The sequence below is a fragment of the Ambystoma mexicanum genome, chromosome 2p, assembly GCF_040938575.1.
Source record: "Ambystoma mexicanum isolate Mex_15411 chromosome 2p, UKY_AmexF1_1, whole genome shotgun sequence".
Taxonomy (NCBI): Eukaryota; Metazoa; Chordata; class Amphibia; order Caudata; family Ambystomatidae; genus Ambystoma; species Ambystoma mexicanum.
Window position 1 is genome coordinate 1,212,452,600 of NC_090923.1, and position 16,908 is coordinate 1,212,469,507.

Here is a 16,908-nt window from a genome sequence, read left to right on the forward strand (position 1 = left end):
GAACCACATGATTTTGGGTCAAGTGATTAAAACCGAATTAGAATATAGTTTTCTGGGCTACAAAATCGGACGCCTGTAGTGCCTACATGCTCTGTATTGGGACACTGGCTGCCTGAGCTGGTACAACTGCAGACACCACAACCTAATGGTACAAGGAAGAAAGTTGGAGTAGGTACAGAGCAGAGGAGGGAGTAGGTAAAGCAACAGAAGAATCAGTCTCAGAATACATATGTTATATCATGCCGGTGCTGGTTGAAAAAGCTAAATAGTAAAAATGGATCCGAAAAAAATTCAAAAATAGTTAAACTTACTCATGGCATCAGTAAAACTGTTATTTATGTAGAAAATGTCTGGGCTATTATACATTGCTATGTACAATGGACGAACATACCATTGTCATTTAAAGGGGTTATGTACTCAAACATAAGACTAAAGATTTGACATTAAAAAAGATGTAGTATATTTGTATAAATGTTTATCACATGTTAAGGCTCTCTTAGTTAGTAAGGACCTGCTGAGCAAGTACACTTCTGCCCTGAAATAATAATACTGCATGCAGAACCACTCCTTAATCACTAAAGCATTGTTAAAATACCAGGGCTGTAGTCTAAGGGGGAAAGAAAGTAAACACAGAGGCCTAGACCGTGCCATGAACCACCTCCAGCGCCACCAACATTGCTCCAGTTCCTTGTTACCAACATGGCCCCACCACCCTGTGAACATTCAGAGGGCAGCAACAGAGCTGCAGTATGCATGACGCTTCTCCCTTTAAGGCTCCAGAGATGGAAGTTCAGAGCCATGTTCCAGTGACTCCCTCATGGTGTGCAACTGTGGGATCCACCCCAAAACAGGAGAGACCTTCTGAGGAGAAACAACGGCCAGAGGTGAGAAGAAGGAAGCCATTTTAGTAGCAGTCCTAATTTAGACACCAAGTGAGAGGTTTCCAATTTGTATCAATAAATAGTGGCGAGCCTCTAGGAATAAGAACAAAGGTAAATGATGACGTATGACCTTTGATTAATATTTGGAGGTCCACCTTTATCCAGCACAGTACCCCCCACATAGCTCGATGTCAGCGCAATGTAGTTATTCTCTATCAGCCACACAGGGGGAAACCTGCGTTGCCCCAAGCATGCCACCTCGCCATATCAACCTCATCGCCACCATTGACGCGAAGAAGCCGCAACTTTTCTGTGTGATCCACTGCTTTCATGTACAGACAGATTTCCCCCATAAGTGGTCTGCCCATACCTCCTGTGACAGGTCCATAAAACTCAACTAACTAGTTGGGGGTGTCGCTGAACATCATGCCTAGACACTCTTTCCCTCTCTCGCTCTCTTTTGTCTGCTGTCTGCACCCCCTTTCTGTGGACCCTTTGCCAGTGTCTATGTGCTGACTCTATGCAGCACCTCTCAGTGTGCTTTTCTCAGTCTACTTCATTCCTGTATTTATTCATATTCTGTCTGTCTCTCTTTCTCTCTCTCTGCAGTCGTAATCAACACTGCAGCAGAAAAATAGCCACAAAGGCAGCTTTGCTAAGGTACATGCTAGGGGTAAAGAGGGTTTAGTGGGCTCCTGATTGCCTCAAGGCTCAAGTCGAGGGTACATGTGGGTGGACAGAGCCCCCCTCTTTTTTCAGAGGGCACCTTGATGTGCTAATTTCTGGTAACGTCACATTCGATAGGTATGTTAATGAGTCCTCTACATTTTTGTTAGAACTTGGCCCCTGGATTGCCTGGTTCTGTGTTAAACATCTGGCGAGATACGATGCAGCTATGCGAACATCTGGAGCGCTCCAGTCTACACAATCCTCAGAGATCCTGCATCACCTCCTTCAATGCAAGATACAAAGACCCTCCCACATCCAAGGTACTGTATATGGCCTGCCACCTTCGTATGGATCTCTTTCCTTGTATCTGAGAGTCTCTTGGCGCGCTATGTTACCTTAATTTGGTAAGAATCTGTCACAGCGATGGATCCCCTGATGTCAGTCCTGACACATGGGATTACCCTCTGGGTAGAACTCCCAAGACTCATTCTTGCTGAAAGTTCTCTTGGTTAGTCTTCTTGGGTGACGACCATGGCGATGACTATTTTAGGCGGGGAATCACGCCCTTGCACTTTCTGTGGCAGCTTTTCTGGCATTCGTAAGCATGCTGGTGCACTTCTGCCCTGAATGTGAGTTTGGTGGCATTGTCTGGACCCAGCACCAAAGCGTCTTGAAGCAGTAAAGGAATAAAGGAAACTTTGCACACAACTCATTTCACAGCCTTGGGTCCTTCCCAAATGTCAGCATTTTTTCTCAGCTGAGCAAAGTATTAATTCTTTCTTTGGGGTATCACAGTGAGTTTGCAAAATCACCAAGCCTTCAACAGTTAACACTGCAAGATCATCAAAGGATCAGTTATTTTCCCCAAATCAAAATGTATCACAAAACACTTCTAACATTAAAACATCAGTTACAAGCCAACAGGTTCACTCTGACAACCTGTCATAACATCCTAAAATATGAATACTACAGAAACCCAGCTTTCCTAAAGAATACTCCAAATGATCACACATCAAGCATATTGCAAATATTACGCGGAACTTAACAGCAGGAACTTACTTCTTCGCAAAGCATTTCTAGTTGCACACTGGTGTTGTCCATCCTTCATGAAGGTCTGCTGGAGAGCTGGGAGACTGCTCTAGTGCTAACCAGCTGAATTCGGGTACTTCCACCTCCCGAAAGAATAAAGATATTGATCCTGGCCTCCCGCTCTTCTGTAGTAGGATATCATGACATTTCAAAAGTCAACTTTCAATAACTTTATTACTGTAAATCATTGTCAAATTAATGCATTTTGTGATGCACGTCAACACCTGAAAGCCCTGAAGAGGAAAATTAAATAGACCCCCCCCCAGGATGGCGCAGCATTGATTTCGAAATGTTGCTGCAAGGAAGAGGAAATCCTGTTGTACACGTATGTAAAATCTGCGGCATTTATGCTTTAGCAAAATATATGTATGGAGCCTCCAAACATACAGAGCTCTATTTCCAATGCCTTTATTGGGCTTGGGTAAAGGATACAATCCCTCACAAAGGGCGGTCCTTCATAACAGGGATGTGTGGATTTGCAGTCACTGGTGGGTTCCAGAAATTGAAATGTATTTGTCGATAAGACTAATTCGAATAAGTGGCGGATCGGTGAAATACCATATTTTGTGTCTTTTTAGCGACAATTTTAAAATGTTGCTGCACATTTAAAAAGGACCATTAATTATGGCGCTCTTCTGGTTCAAGCCCCAAATCTCTACAGGCCGGCTGGCCTGATTAAAGGGCAAGTCAATGTCAATGCTTCCTCTTCTGCTGCCAGGCAGTTGCAGTGGAACAACAGGACTGAGAGCAGGTCTAGATGTACAATGCAAAGGTCAGGCTATTGATAGAGGCTAGTCAGGCCCTGAGTGCTCCAAATTATGGCAAATAAGGAGTGCACAAGGCACAGGGATGACACGCGATTTGTGCAAGATCAGACTTCGTGGTCAAGTAGAGAAATCTGGACTCTACCCCATCCATCTGGCATATACAGCTGGCCGCTGGACAGCCAGTACATGTTTATTATCAATCACATTCTGTGCAGGCTACAAACCGCTCTAAAGTGAAAGTGTGTCTCTGACAGAGCATGCCACAAGTCTAAACGCTAAAGACCTTAGTCAGAAAGTGTGGCAAGAAGCAAAATCCTGTATAATTAGAACTCTGGCGTAATCTGAACCCTGCCATAGTCTAAAACCTGGCACGAACGGAACCCTTCTGCCATTATAGCACCAATGCAGTCAGTGGCCTGTCAGAGTCAGAGTTCAAGCACAGTCAGAGATCCAGAACAAAGCAAATGTCCCATGGCTGATCAGGTACTCAGGATGTGCATCTCCCCTGCACAAACAGGGCCCATGCATAAACAGAGACCCTGTATCAACATGTTGGAATCGAAATGATATTATGCCTCCTATCGCAGTATTTGAATGTGTATTAGCCTACGCCAAGTTGTCTAAAATATCATGTAAATAGACTCCGCGGCAAGGTCTTGACCTTAACGAAAAGTTATGTAAGTCGCCATCTTGGATTTAGCCGCCATTTTAGGTTCTCTTGTAAAGTGGAAGTCACCCTGAACATCAAAATGGAGGCCGAATAACGTTCTGAGTGAGATTCTGGCTGTTGTGACCCCCGCACACACGAATAATTAATATGCCTCCAGGCCACTTTTCGGGGTCGCGAACTGAGACCTTGTCCTATCCCTGACCTATGTGTAAATGAACAACTGTATCAGCGGAACTGATCAAAATGCATACATTATGGGATTGACCTGGCAAGGAACCCTAGGCCTGGTCCCAAGAATGGGTAACCCGCGAGGGGGTTGGCCAAGGGCTGGATAAAGGATATAAAAGCCCAAGTATTCCAATGTATGGTCTCTCTACTAATGCTTTCAACCTTCATTGAAGTTCGTTATGTTACTCTGAGAGCCGAATAGCTATCCGTTTGTCAATTGACTTTTGGTAACTGTTGTAGCTTTTAAATAAAGCACTTGTATGTCCTTTGTAACCTGTGTTGGTGTGTTTCTTTTGGGCTTCCCAGCCTCATATCAATTTTTATGTTTTCACAGTTGGCGCCCGAATAGGGACCCTCAAGATTGATGCCGGATCATTGAAGGTTGACGCAGACTATCGAACCGGGATCGGACGGTGTGATTCTGCGGGCCCGACCGAACGAGACGCGATACCTCGGCAGCGCTGCACGATCCGATCCTTGGACGATAGTCGTGTGGTCTGACACGGCATCTTGACGAGGGTCCATTTTTGAGGAGGGCAGATTTGTCGAAACCACCAAACAAAGGTAAAATTTGTTAGGTAAATTCTTTGATAAACCGTACGGTCCTCCTTAGGTTTGGTCAGGTGCAGTCGTGACCCGGCTCTTAATTTAACCCTGACAATTTGAATTTGGCGTATTGTATCTGCAGACACAATTATTGACCAGGTAACACCAATTTTTTGTGAAATGCCTGGGAAATTGTCTAGCTGCTTTAGGGCTCTGTTCCGCAGCGATCGACAATCTTTGGAATTTAGCCGCCCGGCACCACAGGAGGGGTCACCGGCATGTACTATGTACTGTAAGTATTGCATTGGTAGTATAGTATTTAATGATATTTGGCACAGACAGACCAGACATGCCTCCGAATTTCAGTGGCCAATCAATGGCAGTTTTGAGATCTCCCGTATTGAATATCTAGAATCGGTCTTGCTAAAAAAGAAGGCTAGACCTGCAGCCTTTGATTTTTTACAGAATTGGAAAAAAGAAGCGTTACAGCAGCTTAAAAGTAGGGATAAGCATGCACGCCGTCATAAAACAAATGCCGAAAAAGCGTTGTTATATGATAAAGAAAAACATTCAGAATCAGTTAAAAATATGGATAGGGCTTTTTCACTTGGAATCCAGAAAATGTACCCCTCTAAAGATTTTCATGTTTCGAAGAATTTATTGAAAAATTGTTAAACGAACGCAGGCCTGGTGCCTCTGCGCCGCCTCCGTATGATCCTTTCTTGGGCGCTCTGCCCATTCCTGCTGTTGTTCCTGCTGTTATTCCTGTTCCCCCTGTACAACCTATTGTTCCTATTCCTCTAGTTGTTGTTCCTCCACCTATCGCACCGCCCCTTCCTTCTGCGCCGATAGTTGCACCTTTATTAAATTTACCTGCACCTCCGCTCCCGAGTGGTCCCGTATTGACTGAAGTTGATCAAGGTGCAGGATCAAAGATAGTCACTCGTAATACTGTTTCTGCAGATAAGAAACAGGAATTGTTTGCATGGGCTAAGCACTGTATGGAGAAAGGTGATCAAGTTACTTACTAGATTGCTTAGACTCTACTGCTACCAAACTGCTATAACTTATATAGTTACACGCCTCTGCACGCAGCACCAGTCTACACCTATAGCCTGAATTTGGACTTGCCTATCATTAACTCCTCCCTGCCTACGACCATAATGAAAATTACCCAATACCAAACATTACACATTGTACCGAGCCTCCTCACCATCATGGCACTTGTATCCGCTGCCTCATACCCTCCTAAGGACAGAAACATGAGACTGAGGGCAAGATTGTCCCGTCTCCATGAACCATCATCCCACCACAATTACAGAGGCTATATCGATCCAGCTAACAAACGCTCGCAATACTTCAAATCTGCCACTCTCCACCCTGCCCCCATAACAACTAACCAGTCACCTTCACAAAGAGTCACCCCTACTAAAAATAAACAACTTCCCTTGACTAAAACAAACGCTCGCAATACTTCAAATCTGCCACTCTCCACCCTGCCCCCATAACAACTAACCAGTCACCTTCACAAAGAGTCACCCCTACTAAAAATAAACAACTTCCCTTGACTAAACCAACTAGCACCCTATCACTAACTGTGTCACTCATCAATGCTAGATCCATGGTAGCCCACGCTACAGAGATCTCTGACACTTTAACCAATGAGAATTTAGACCTACTAATCATAACCGAAACATGGCTCCATGAGGCGGCTGGCCCTGCCATCATGCTAGCAATACCCGATGGCTACCAACTACAAAGAGTCGATAGACCCAACACCAAAGGAGGTGGGCTAGCTATCATCCATAAATCTACCTTACCTATTAGATTAGCTACTACCCTGCTATTTCCATCATGTGAACTCCTTACTGCCAAACTCCACCTTTCTTGTAACCGTACCCTCACCATGTATGTCATCTACAGACCACCTGGACCAATAGGAACCTTTGAAGACGACCTAACTAGTATCCTAACTAAAAATACTAAAAACCACGCTCAAATCCTATTACTGGGAGACTTTAACTTGGGATGTAATGACTGTAATGACAAACACGCCCTATCTGTTGCCTCACTTCTGAATGACTACGCCCTAACACAAAAAGTCTCCTCCCCTACTCATGTCAAAGGCAGGACCATAGACTGGGTTGCTGATCGGAACTGCAAAATTAGCATTACCAACATAATGCCACAATCCTGGACTGACCATTATTTAATTGTATTCAATGCCTCACTTGACCTTATCCGACCCAAACCTATACTCATGGCCCGCCACTCCCCACCAGAAGCAAAAAAGACATCACAGCAGAACAACTCTTACCCCACTCTCGACAAGCTAGATAACATCACAGACCCCACTTCGCTTGTGGAAGCCTATAACAGCACAATGATCAAGGCACTTGACTTGATTGCCCCCACCAAAATACGTAAAAGCAAACAACTCTGTCACCTAAACAACTGGTTCACACCACACTTGAAAGACCTCAGAATTCAAAAAAGAAAGCTGCAGTCAATTTGGCATCACTCACCAACTGAGGAGAACAAAACTAAATTAGCCACTCTCGCCAAACAATATAAAAAGGAAATCATAAGCACTAAAAGAAATACCTTTAATGATAGAATATCTAAGGCCAAATCAGATACCAAGGAGCTATTCTCCATCCTCCGTGAAATGGAATCACCCATACCCCCGACTGATAACATTCCTAAAAATAAGCTCTGGTGCACTAATATACAAAATGCCCTGGCGGGCAAAATTAGCTTGCTCCAAACCAAAATTGCCAATAAAAAAGCTTCCCTGCTCCTGCCAACGGAGCCTACACCTCAGCCACAGCTCCCACCAAACCAGCCTAACACCCCTCACCCATTTAGCTTCAGACAAATATCTATAATAGAGACAGAAAAAATAATACTATCTCTAAAACCTTCCAACTGCAAAGAAGACAATTGCCCTGCCCAAATTATAAAAGATGCAGCTAGAGACCTAGCCCCCTTCATCTCTAAACTCATCAATGCATCCTTTAAGTCTAACCTAGTGCCCATTAACTTAAAACAATCTTGGGTGCTTCCCTTGCTAAAAAAACAAACACTTGACCCCGCAATACCGACAAATTACAGACCCATCATACTGTCCCATTTCTGCTTAAATTTATTGACAGAGTAGCGTACCTGCAAATTCCGGACTACTTAGAAACTAACAATCTACTAGGCTCACGGCAATCTGGCTTCCGTCCCCATCATGGTACTGAAACAGCGCTGATTGACCTTAAGACCCAAATTGACGAGTTGAAGGACAATGGCAAACCAGCTATGCTACCCCTCCTTGACCTATCTGCGGCCTTCGACTTGGTAGATCACGCAGTCTTATGGAATCACCTCAGTTCCGCCGCTCATTTTTCAAGTGATGCCATAACCTGGGTACAATCCTTCCTTGCAAACCGGACAATGAGAGTCTTCTCCCCCCTAGCAGCCGCTGTTCCCACACAAGTTTCATGCGGTGTCCCTCAAGGATCATGTGTATCTCCGACGATGTATAACATCTTTACTAAGCCTTTGTTTGACAAGTTGGACAGACTGGGTATCATCTACACTAATTATGCAGATGACACTCAGATCCTTATCCACCTTTCAGGCAACTTCTTGGAAGACACGGCCTTAGTAAATAAGATATATCTCCTCATCCAGGCATGGATGGCATCTCACGGCCTCTGCCTGAATGACGACAAGACTGAGTTACTGATCCTCGGCTCAGAGCTGGCCATCAAAAAACTTGACCCAAACTATGCCTCATTCAACATTAACAATAATGTCATCAAAGTGATGCCTGCAGTCAAAACCCTCGGGGTCTATCTCGACTCAGCGCTCACTTTCAAGAAACAAACCAACTCACTAGCAGCTACCATGGCATATACTTGCAAATTGATCCGAGCATGTAAACCATTTCTAACTGAGACTAGCTGCATTACACTAGCTAATGCACTCATCATATCCAAGCTGGATTACTGTAATGCTCTATATGCAGGATCTAACAAGTATATCCTTGATAAACTCCAAACTCTCCAAAATAACGCTATTAGAGTAGCTTTAAATATTCCTAACAGAGCTCATATCTCCACCTCTAGGAAAAATATCCACTGGCTAAATATCAAAGACAGGATTGCCTTCAAAACACTTTCCCTCACCTCTAAATGTCTTAACAATATAGCTCCCCCTTACCTGGTAAACAGAGTCAACAAGAGAACTTCAAACCGTCCCACTAGAATGACTAATGCCTACACCTTAGTGGTGCCCAGATACAAAAAGAGTACAGCGGGCGGCTCCAGTTTTCCGCTCATAGCTGCGCAAACCTGGAATAAACTCCCTATGGATCTCAGAATGGACCAACCTTACCCCAGCTTCAGGCGGAAAGTCCTCACCTGGATACGTTCCAATGACACCTAGCTCGACTGTACCACTGCCACCCGCTCCAGAAACCTTAAATGACTGCAACTAGATGAATTGATTTCTAGTTAACTAGCTTGAACTGTAGTTTTGCATTTTCTTGTACATGCACCTTTGTTACTAATGTGAACTGTATAACTGTATTTTTCCTGTAACCAAGTTCTCAAGTATCCTTGTATTGTCTGCGCCCAGCTACCCCTTCGGGGTTGGTTTTGCGCTATACCAAATAAATAAACAAACAAACAAAACAAGTTAATGTTTTTTCCACATTATCAAATTTGAACAGTTTTCCCGAGAAAAATGTTTTTATCGAAGGTTTGGGGACTCATTTATGTGTGATGTGGGGTAGATTACAAAATTCGGATCTTCCACAAGGGGTGAGAGATCTAAATGCTTTGGCACTTTCGAGGGACACAGAGCAGAAAGTATATGGTCATGTTGAAAGATTGTTTGAGCATAGGAGGGACTTTGAGAAAGCACGAGATGAGGATGATGAAGACGACAGTATGTATGTACAGAAACGGTTCCTTCCGTGTCATAGATCGGCACCTGAGGAACTACGAATTTGTACCAAAGATGCGATTCGATGGATCTCGGATTCATCGACTCCGCCAGATGAAGTATATGAAACGTATAGTCAGTATACAGTAGAAATGCAAAGAAAGGTAATTCAGGTAATAGTACAGTACCTGCAAGAAGAATGTGTAAGAAAGAAGGTTAGTTGCCCCATAGAATTGTTGGGGATTTGTAAAAGGGCTTTTTCGCCTGACACTTCTTCGGCTGCCTTAGCGCTCGACCTGGCTCTGTTGCTTAGTAAGCGGCCGGAGGTACCTATATCTCAGTTGCCTATGAGAGAGGTTCCTCCGACCTTTGTCCCAAAGGTTGAGATTCCCGCCAACGCTGGGACTGGTGCACCCGCTGTAGATATCCCTGCACATTATGTATCGCAATTCGGTCACGTCCCGTTTTCACGACAGGAAGTGAACACTATTAGACAATCAGTTCCCGATATCAGGAAAAACCCGACGGGGTTTTACAAAGAGATAGAGTCCGTTTTACAGTCCTCTGTGTTCACCTTAAGTGATATTGACTTGCTATTCCCTGTACTCCTACCCGTAGATTTATGGAAGCAGGTTCGGACAATAGACGATGTGCCAGGGTTGGGAGATACGTGGGCTAATATGATTAGGATTGATGGGGAAAGACCAGCAGGTGAGAAACCACCACAGGTAATACTTACTTTGCCTGATAGAATTGTCGCAAAATTAAAAACTATAATTCCAGAGAAAAGAATTATTTGGGACAAGCTTATGGCCTGTGTTCAAGGGAAAACTGAAGGCGCCACCGAATTCTTTAATAGATTCGAGCAGGTATTTTCTGACTTCAGTGGGCACGATTTGGGTACAGAGTCTGGGAAAAGGTTGTTTGTGGACAAATTTGTACGTGGATTGTTGCCCGACATCCAGTCACAGATTATGTCCTCTGAGAGCGCTTGGCAGGCAAAATCTCAATCTGAGGTTTTGCACATGGCTCAGTATTATGAGAACCATGTTAATAATGAGAAGGAGAAAATAGAAAAGAGGAAAGGAGACTTGAAAACCAAAGTATTTTTACAACAAATTGTTAGAAACCCCAGAAGAGGCACGACACAGACCAGAGGTCAGTTTGTCCCAAAAGGAAATGCTCCTTTGGGTTCTGTGAATATTAATCAATGTGCTTATTGCCGCCAGGAAGGTCATTGGCGAGCACAGTGCCCCGTCCTTCGACAAAGATCAAACAGTGCGTTTGGGAGTATGGGTAGACGGCCCAGGGGCCGCCCTGGAGCAGGGGGCCCTGATAGAGGTCAGTTTTTGCAAGATCCTCAGCAACCTTTTTCACGGGAAAATCAGACCTCGAGTGTGGACTCGAGGAACATATTTGATCACCCTTCTGCTGCCTACCTTTCTGAAGAGCTTCCTTCCGACGATACTCTATTTCATTAGGACTGCCGAAGCAGGGTTTGGAACCTTTACCTATTCCCGTTAATCAGAAAGGCCCCTACGTTGAATTATTAGTAGGGAATAGGAAACACCAGTTTTTGATAGACACTGGAGCACAGAAGTGCTCCATTGATCATTCACGGGTTCCAAACATTCCACTGTCAGGGCAAACCAATGTTTCCGTAGGGTTTTCTGGTATACCAATTGTTTATCCAGTTTCTTCACCGGTGTCTGTTTCTTTGGGTCCCTTTACGGACCATTGCCCTTTTCTTGTGACTTTGAACTGTGGAGAGAATTTGCTGGGGTTGAATTTGTTAAAGAAATTGAATGCAGTAATTCATTGTTCCTCTGATGGAGTACGGCTGACGGTTTCACCACAGCAACTTCCTAATTCTCAGTTTCTGATTCCACCTTTACCTCCTGAGTTTAGCATTGTCCTGGAATGTTTATGGGAGGTTGACGACAATGATGTCGGGGTACTACAGATTAAGCCCGTTAAAATAGTTTTGAAACATGGAGTTAAACTACCACGCATTCTGCAGTATAAAATATCAGTTGAGGGCGAGCGTGCTTTAAAATGCATTGTCTCTGATTTTGTGCATCGTGGGGTGATCGAGGAGATTACAGGTAGTTTGTGTAACAGTCCGATCTTGCCTGTATATAAGAAAGGCGACAATGCAATCCCATACCGGTTCATAATTGATCTTCGTGCTATTAACAGAGTTGTCGCCCCACAATTTCCAATCGTGCCTGATGTGAAAACGATATTGACAATGATCCCTGCTACGGCTACGCACTTCAGCGTTGTGGATTTAAAAAACGCTTTCTTTAGCATCCCTATACATAAGGAAAGTAGATATTTGTTTGCGTTCACCTTGGGGGGACCCTCATTTACATTTACTAGGGCACCTCAATGGTATACTGAAAGTCCAAGCATTTATAGTAGAGCTTTGAAAGAGCAGCTTGACACCCTTGAATTGCCACCTACTTGTACACTGCTTCAATATGTCGATGATTTGGTTTTGGCTGCTGATTCTGAAAGTGCTTGTAAAGAAGGCACTATACTGTTGCTTGTTCATCTCGCAAAAAATGGCCATAAAACTTCGCTCAAAAAATTTCAATATTGTTGTCAGGAGGTCGCCTATTTAGGGTACCTCCTGTCAAAGGAGGGGAGAAGATTGACACCTGAAAGAATAAAACACATTTCTGGCATGTCTGTTCCAAATACACAGAAGGAAGACAGGGCCTTAATAGGTATGGCTTCTTACTGTAGGTTGTGGATCCCGAACTTTTCGCTAGTGATAAAACCGATGTTGGCTTTGACGAAGAAGGGCATTTCTCTGCCACTGCCATGGAAATCGGAACATCAACGATCATTTGAGCTTCTCAAAACCGCGTTATGCTCTGCACCGGTTCTGGGTACTCCAAATTATGACAAGGCCTTTGTGTTGTTTGTGCATAAATGTGATGGATGTGCTTTGGCTGTGTTAACACAGGAACACGGAGGGAAGAATAGGATGTGTGGCTACTACTCCTCCGCCCTTGATCCTGTCGCATGCGCTTTGCCAAGATGTTTGCGAGCTGTCGCTGCTGCTGCCGCGTCTGTAAAACAGAGTGAGGGAATGGTCCTAGGCCATGATTTGATTTTGATGGTACCTCACTCTGTAGATATCCTATTGAACAAAACCCAAACGCAACACCTCACCTCTGCACGGTTAACAAGGTATGAACTAATTCTGTTTGCCCCGCACATTCAAATTAAGAGGTGTTGTGTTCTTAATCCGGCTGAACTCTTACCTTTCCCGTAAAACACTGTTTGCGGTGACGAAGAATTACATGACTGTCTGTATACCACTGAGCAAGAAACGAAGGGCAGGATAGATCTTATAGATACTCCTTTGGACAATGCAGAAGGGGAGCTGTTTTGTGATGGCTCCTGCTTCAAACTCTCAGATGGTACATCTGCAGCTGCTTACGCAGTTACTACATTGAGTAAAGTTGTTGAAACTAAGAGAATTTCGCATAACTCTGCGCAGGCCGCAGAGATTATAGCATTGACCCGAGCTTGTGAACTCTCCGAAGGGCGTATAGTAAATATATACACCGATAGCCAGTACGCCTTTGGGGTGGCTCACAACTTTGGGAGGCTGTGGTCGGAAAGAGGGTTCCTGACTTCACATGGGACCAAGATTCAGCATGGCCCCTTGATAGTGCAATTGCTCTCGGCACTCTCACTCCCTAAGCAGTTAGCGATCATGAAATGTGCAGCACATCGTAAGGTCACAGATGATGTGGGTAAAGGGAACGCTTTTGCGGACCTGATAGCCAGGCAAACGGCCACAGACCTTAGCACGGACATGTATGCTTTGAGAGAAATGAAAGATGCTTATATAATGGATGAAGGTATTGGGTCTGTGCGAGATATTCAAACTGATGCCACAGTAGAAGAATCTAAAAGGTGGGCCGAAGGAATGGGGAAACTAGATGATGATGGGTGTTGGGTGGATACATCTGAAGGAAAATGGTTGCTCCCTAATTCATATGTACTGGCAATGGTTACGATGGCACACGGTCCTACACATGTGTGTGCTCAGCAGATCACGAAAATGTTAGAACAAGTTTGGGTGAATAACAAGATTCTGGAGACTGCAAAAAGACATGTTCGAAATTGCATGATCTGCTTACAGCACAATGTGGGTAAGGGGACAGTAACTCCAAGGGGAAGTTTTGGGCCCCCTTCTGTTCCCTACGAGGTCATTCACTTTGATTTTATTGAGATGGAACGATGTAACAATCTGAAATATGTTCTTGTAATTATTTGTGCCTTCAGTAAATGGGTCGAGGCTTTCCCCGTTAAAGATGCTACCGCCATGACCACTGCAAAGATTATGGTAAAAGAATTCTTTCCTCGATTTGGGCTCCCAAGGGTAATCTGGTCGGACAATGGTCCTCATTTTGTTGCAGCAGTAATTTTGCAGATATGCACAGCCTTACGTATTGAGAAACGATTTCACTCAGCTAGACATCCTCAAAGTGCTGGGTTGGTGGAAAGACACAATGGTATCTTAAAGAATAAGCTTGCAAAAACATGTGCCGATACCAAACTAAAATGGCCAGATGCCTTACCTATTGTATTATTGGCTATGCGTACCACACCTCAAACTAAGACTGGGCTTTCTCCATTTGAGGTAGTGATGGGGAGACCTGCTAATATTTGGGGTCTCCCAAAACCTAAAGCCCTGAGAGGGGTGGAAAATGTATTGCTTGTAGACTACTGTAACCAGTTAACTAAAAACCTGTATTTCATTTATCACCAGGTGCACTCAGCTTTACCTGTACAGTTCACGGGCCCAGGACACAATATACAGCCTGGAAGTTGGGTCCTAGTGAAGGCCTACGAAAGGTCTTCCTGTCTCGCTCCTCGTTGGAAGGGACCCTACCAGGTGCTGTTGGTCACACGGACAGCAGTGCGGGTGGCGGGGAAGAAACACTGGATCCATGCGACGCATGTCAAGAAACTTCCTCACCCGACGCCACACATTACAGAAGAAGCAGATCCCATCTCTGATGCTACAGTCCCTGATCTTGGAGTAGCAAACAGCGCTGTGAGTGCGTCGGAGAATCGCTCTGAGCCCGCGGAGCTTGGGGAACAGTCCATTTCGTCTCCGCACTCTCTTGAAAAATCACTTCCGGAAAACACTGTTTCAAGCTCTGCGACTTCCGTCGCTTCCGATACGTCGCTTCCCTCAGGAAGTGACGACACCTTATTTTCAGATCAAACAATCTTGGGTACCACCAGGTACAACCTTCGACGAAGAAAATAGAACTACGGCATGGGTTTTCCGTGCATTTGGGAAAGGGAAGTGATTGGAAGTTTTCTCTTGTATAAGAAAGTTTCTGTTGAACATTCTGCTGGCTAGGGTTGGGAAGGACTAAGCAATTGCGCGACCGTAGCGTCGCCAGCAACGAACATTGGGGTCGTCGATTGAGGAACTAGAATGCCTGCCACCTCCACTGCTGCTCCCCGCACTGGACTTGTGAATAAGGGGGTGACCAACTTGGACAATGAACAATGTGCCTGGGCCCCGAAAACATACTGCTGTGTTTTGATAATGATAATTGTTATTTTTGCGATTACTGCTGTAGGACTTTGGTACTTTGAAGAAATCTATCCTCTAAAACCTCTACTACCGACCGAGATTGTACCAACTGCTTTGACTCCCTCTGTACACCTTCACACTCTGTCCCCTAGAGACTCCCAACATAGACAAAAGTATCACAATAACATTCTAATGATAGTAATGAATGCAACACATGCCATTTTTAATAAGAGTAATTGTTGGATTTGCACTCATTTACCGCAACATGGGAACAAGGGACTAGGATGGTATATTCACCCTTTACCTTTAACGACTGCTTGCTATGCCTCTCTTAGAGCACTATTTTTTGGCCGTTGGAATGATAGCATCTCAGGGAACTTTGATGGAACTAATTTGAATGATTTCGAGAAACGTGAATTAACTCCCCCGGGATGCTCGCTTTTTGCAAATAGAAGTAAACCTAATGTCGCTTCTATTAGGCCGTCTGATAAACTGTCTCTTCCTTTTCAAACTTTAATTTCCTTTAAAATGACTCCGATAGGCAATAAGGACTCCGTGCCTCCTTCCTACTCTATAAATCATAGCCCTGACTGGGTCCCCTTTTGTGTACAAAGAAATGGCACTCGGCCAATGAGAGATTTTGAAGGTTGTATGAACACTGTAAATTTGACTGGGGAAAACAGGCCTCTGTATGTAGGGGGGCCTGTTTATTTTGTTTGTGGTAGTTTAGCATTTCCCTGGTTGCCCAAGGATTGGCAGGGAACCTGTTATTTAGGAATCCTGTTACCCGGGGTATTTGTAGCTAGTACATTGGAGGTTTCTAAGGGTCGCACACGGCGGGACAAGAACGGAGATACCCCTGGGCAAGTATTGGGAGATATAGCAAAATCAGTTGTGCCCTTTTGGGGACAAATAACAAACTCTGAGAACATTAGGGGATTAGCAAGGGTACTGGAGAGAACGATCAACCGGACCACGGACATACTCTACAATATGACACTAGAACAAAAAGCAATAAGATTGGTAGCACTCCAAAATCGGATGGCATTAGATGTCATTTTGGCAGAACGAGGTGGAGTATGCAAATTGGTGGGGTCCGCTTGCTGTGTTTTCGTACCAGATTCCTCGCCGACAATTTTTAAAGCAATACAGAACTTGCTTATTCTTAGTTCTGAAGTACATAACCCTGTAGGAGATTGGAATCTTAGCACCTGGTTCTGGGATTCTTTACGATCTTGGGGTTGGAAGGTGCTTTCTGTTATTCTAGTTATTTTAGGGATCCTGATATTCCTTTGTTGCTGTTTTCAATGTCTTCCAAGTATATGTGGAATGCTAGGGGGATGTTGTGCCCAAGCAGTGAGCACAATAGGGCATAGACTATATGCCCCAGATACAGCATCCAAAGAGTTTGTGTTACAAGAGGTTCTGATGAACAACCTAATGGCTATAGATATTACAGACAATGATTCGGGATGTATGGATGACAATACATGGAGTTATTTGCAAAAGTATTAGAAATGATATTAGCACTTGGCATAGGCC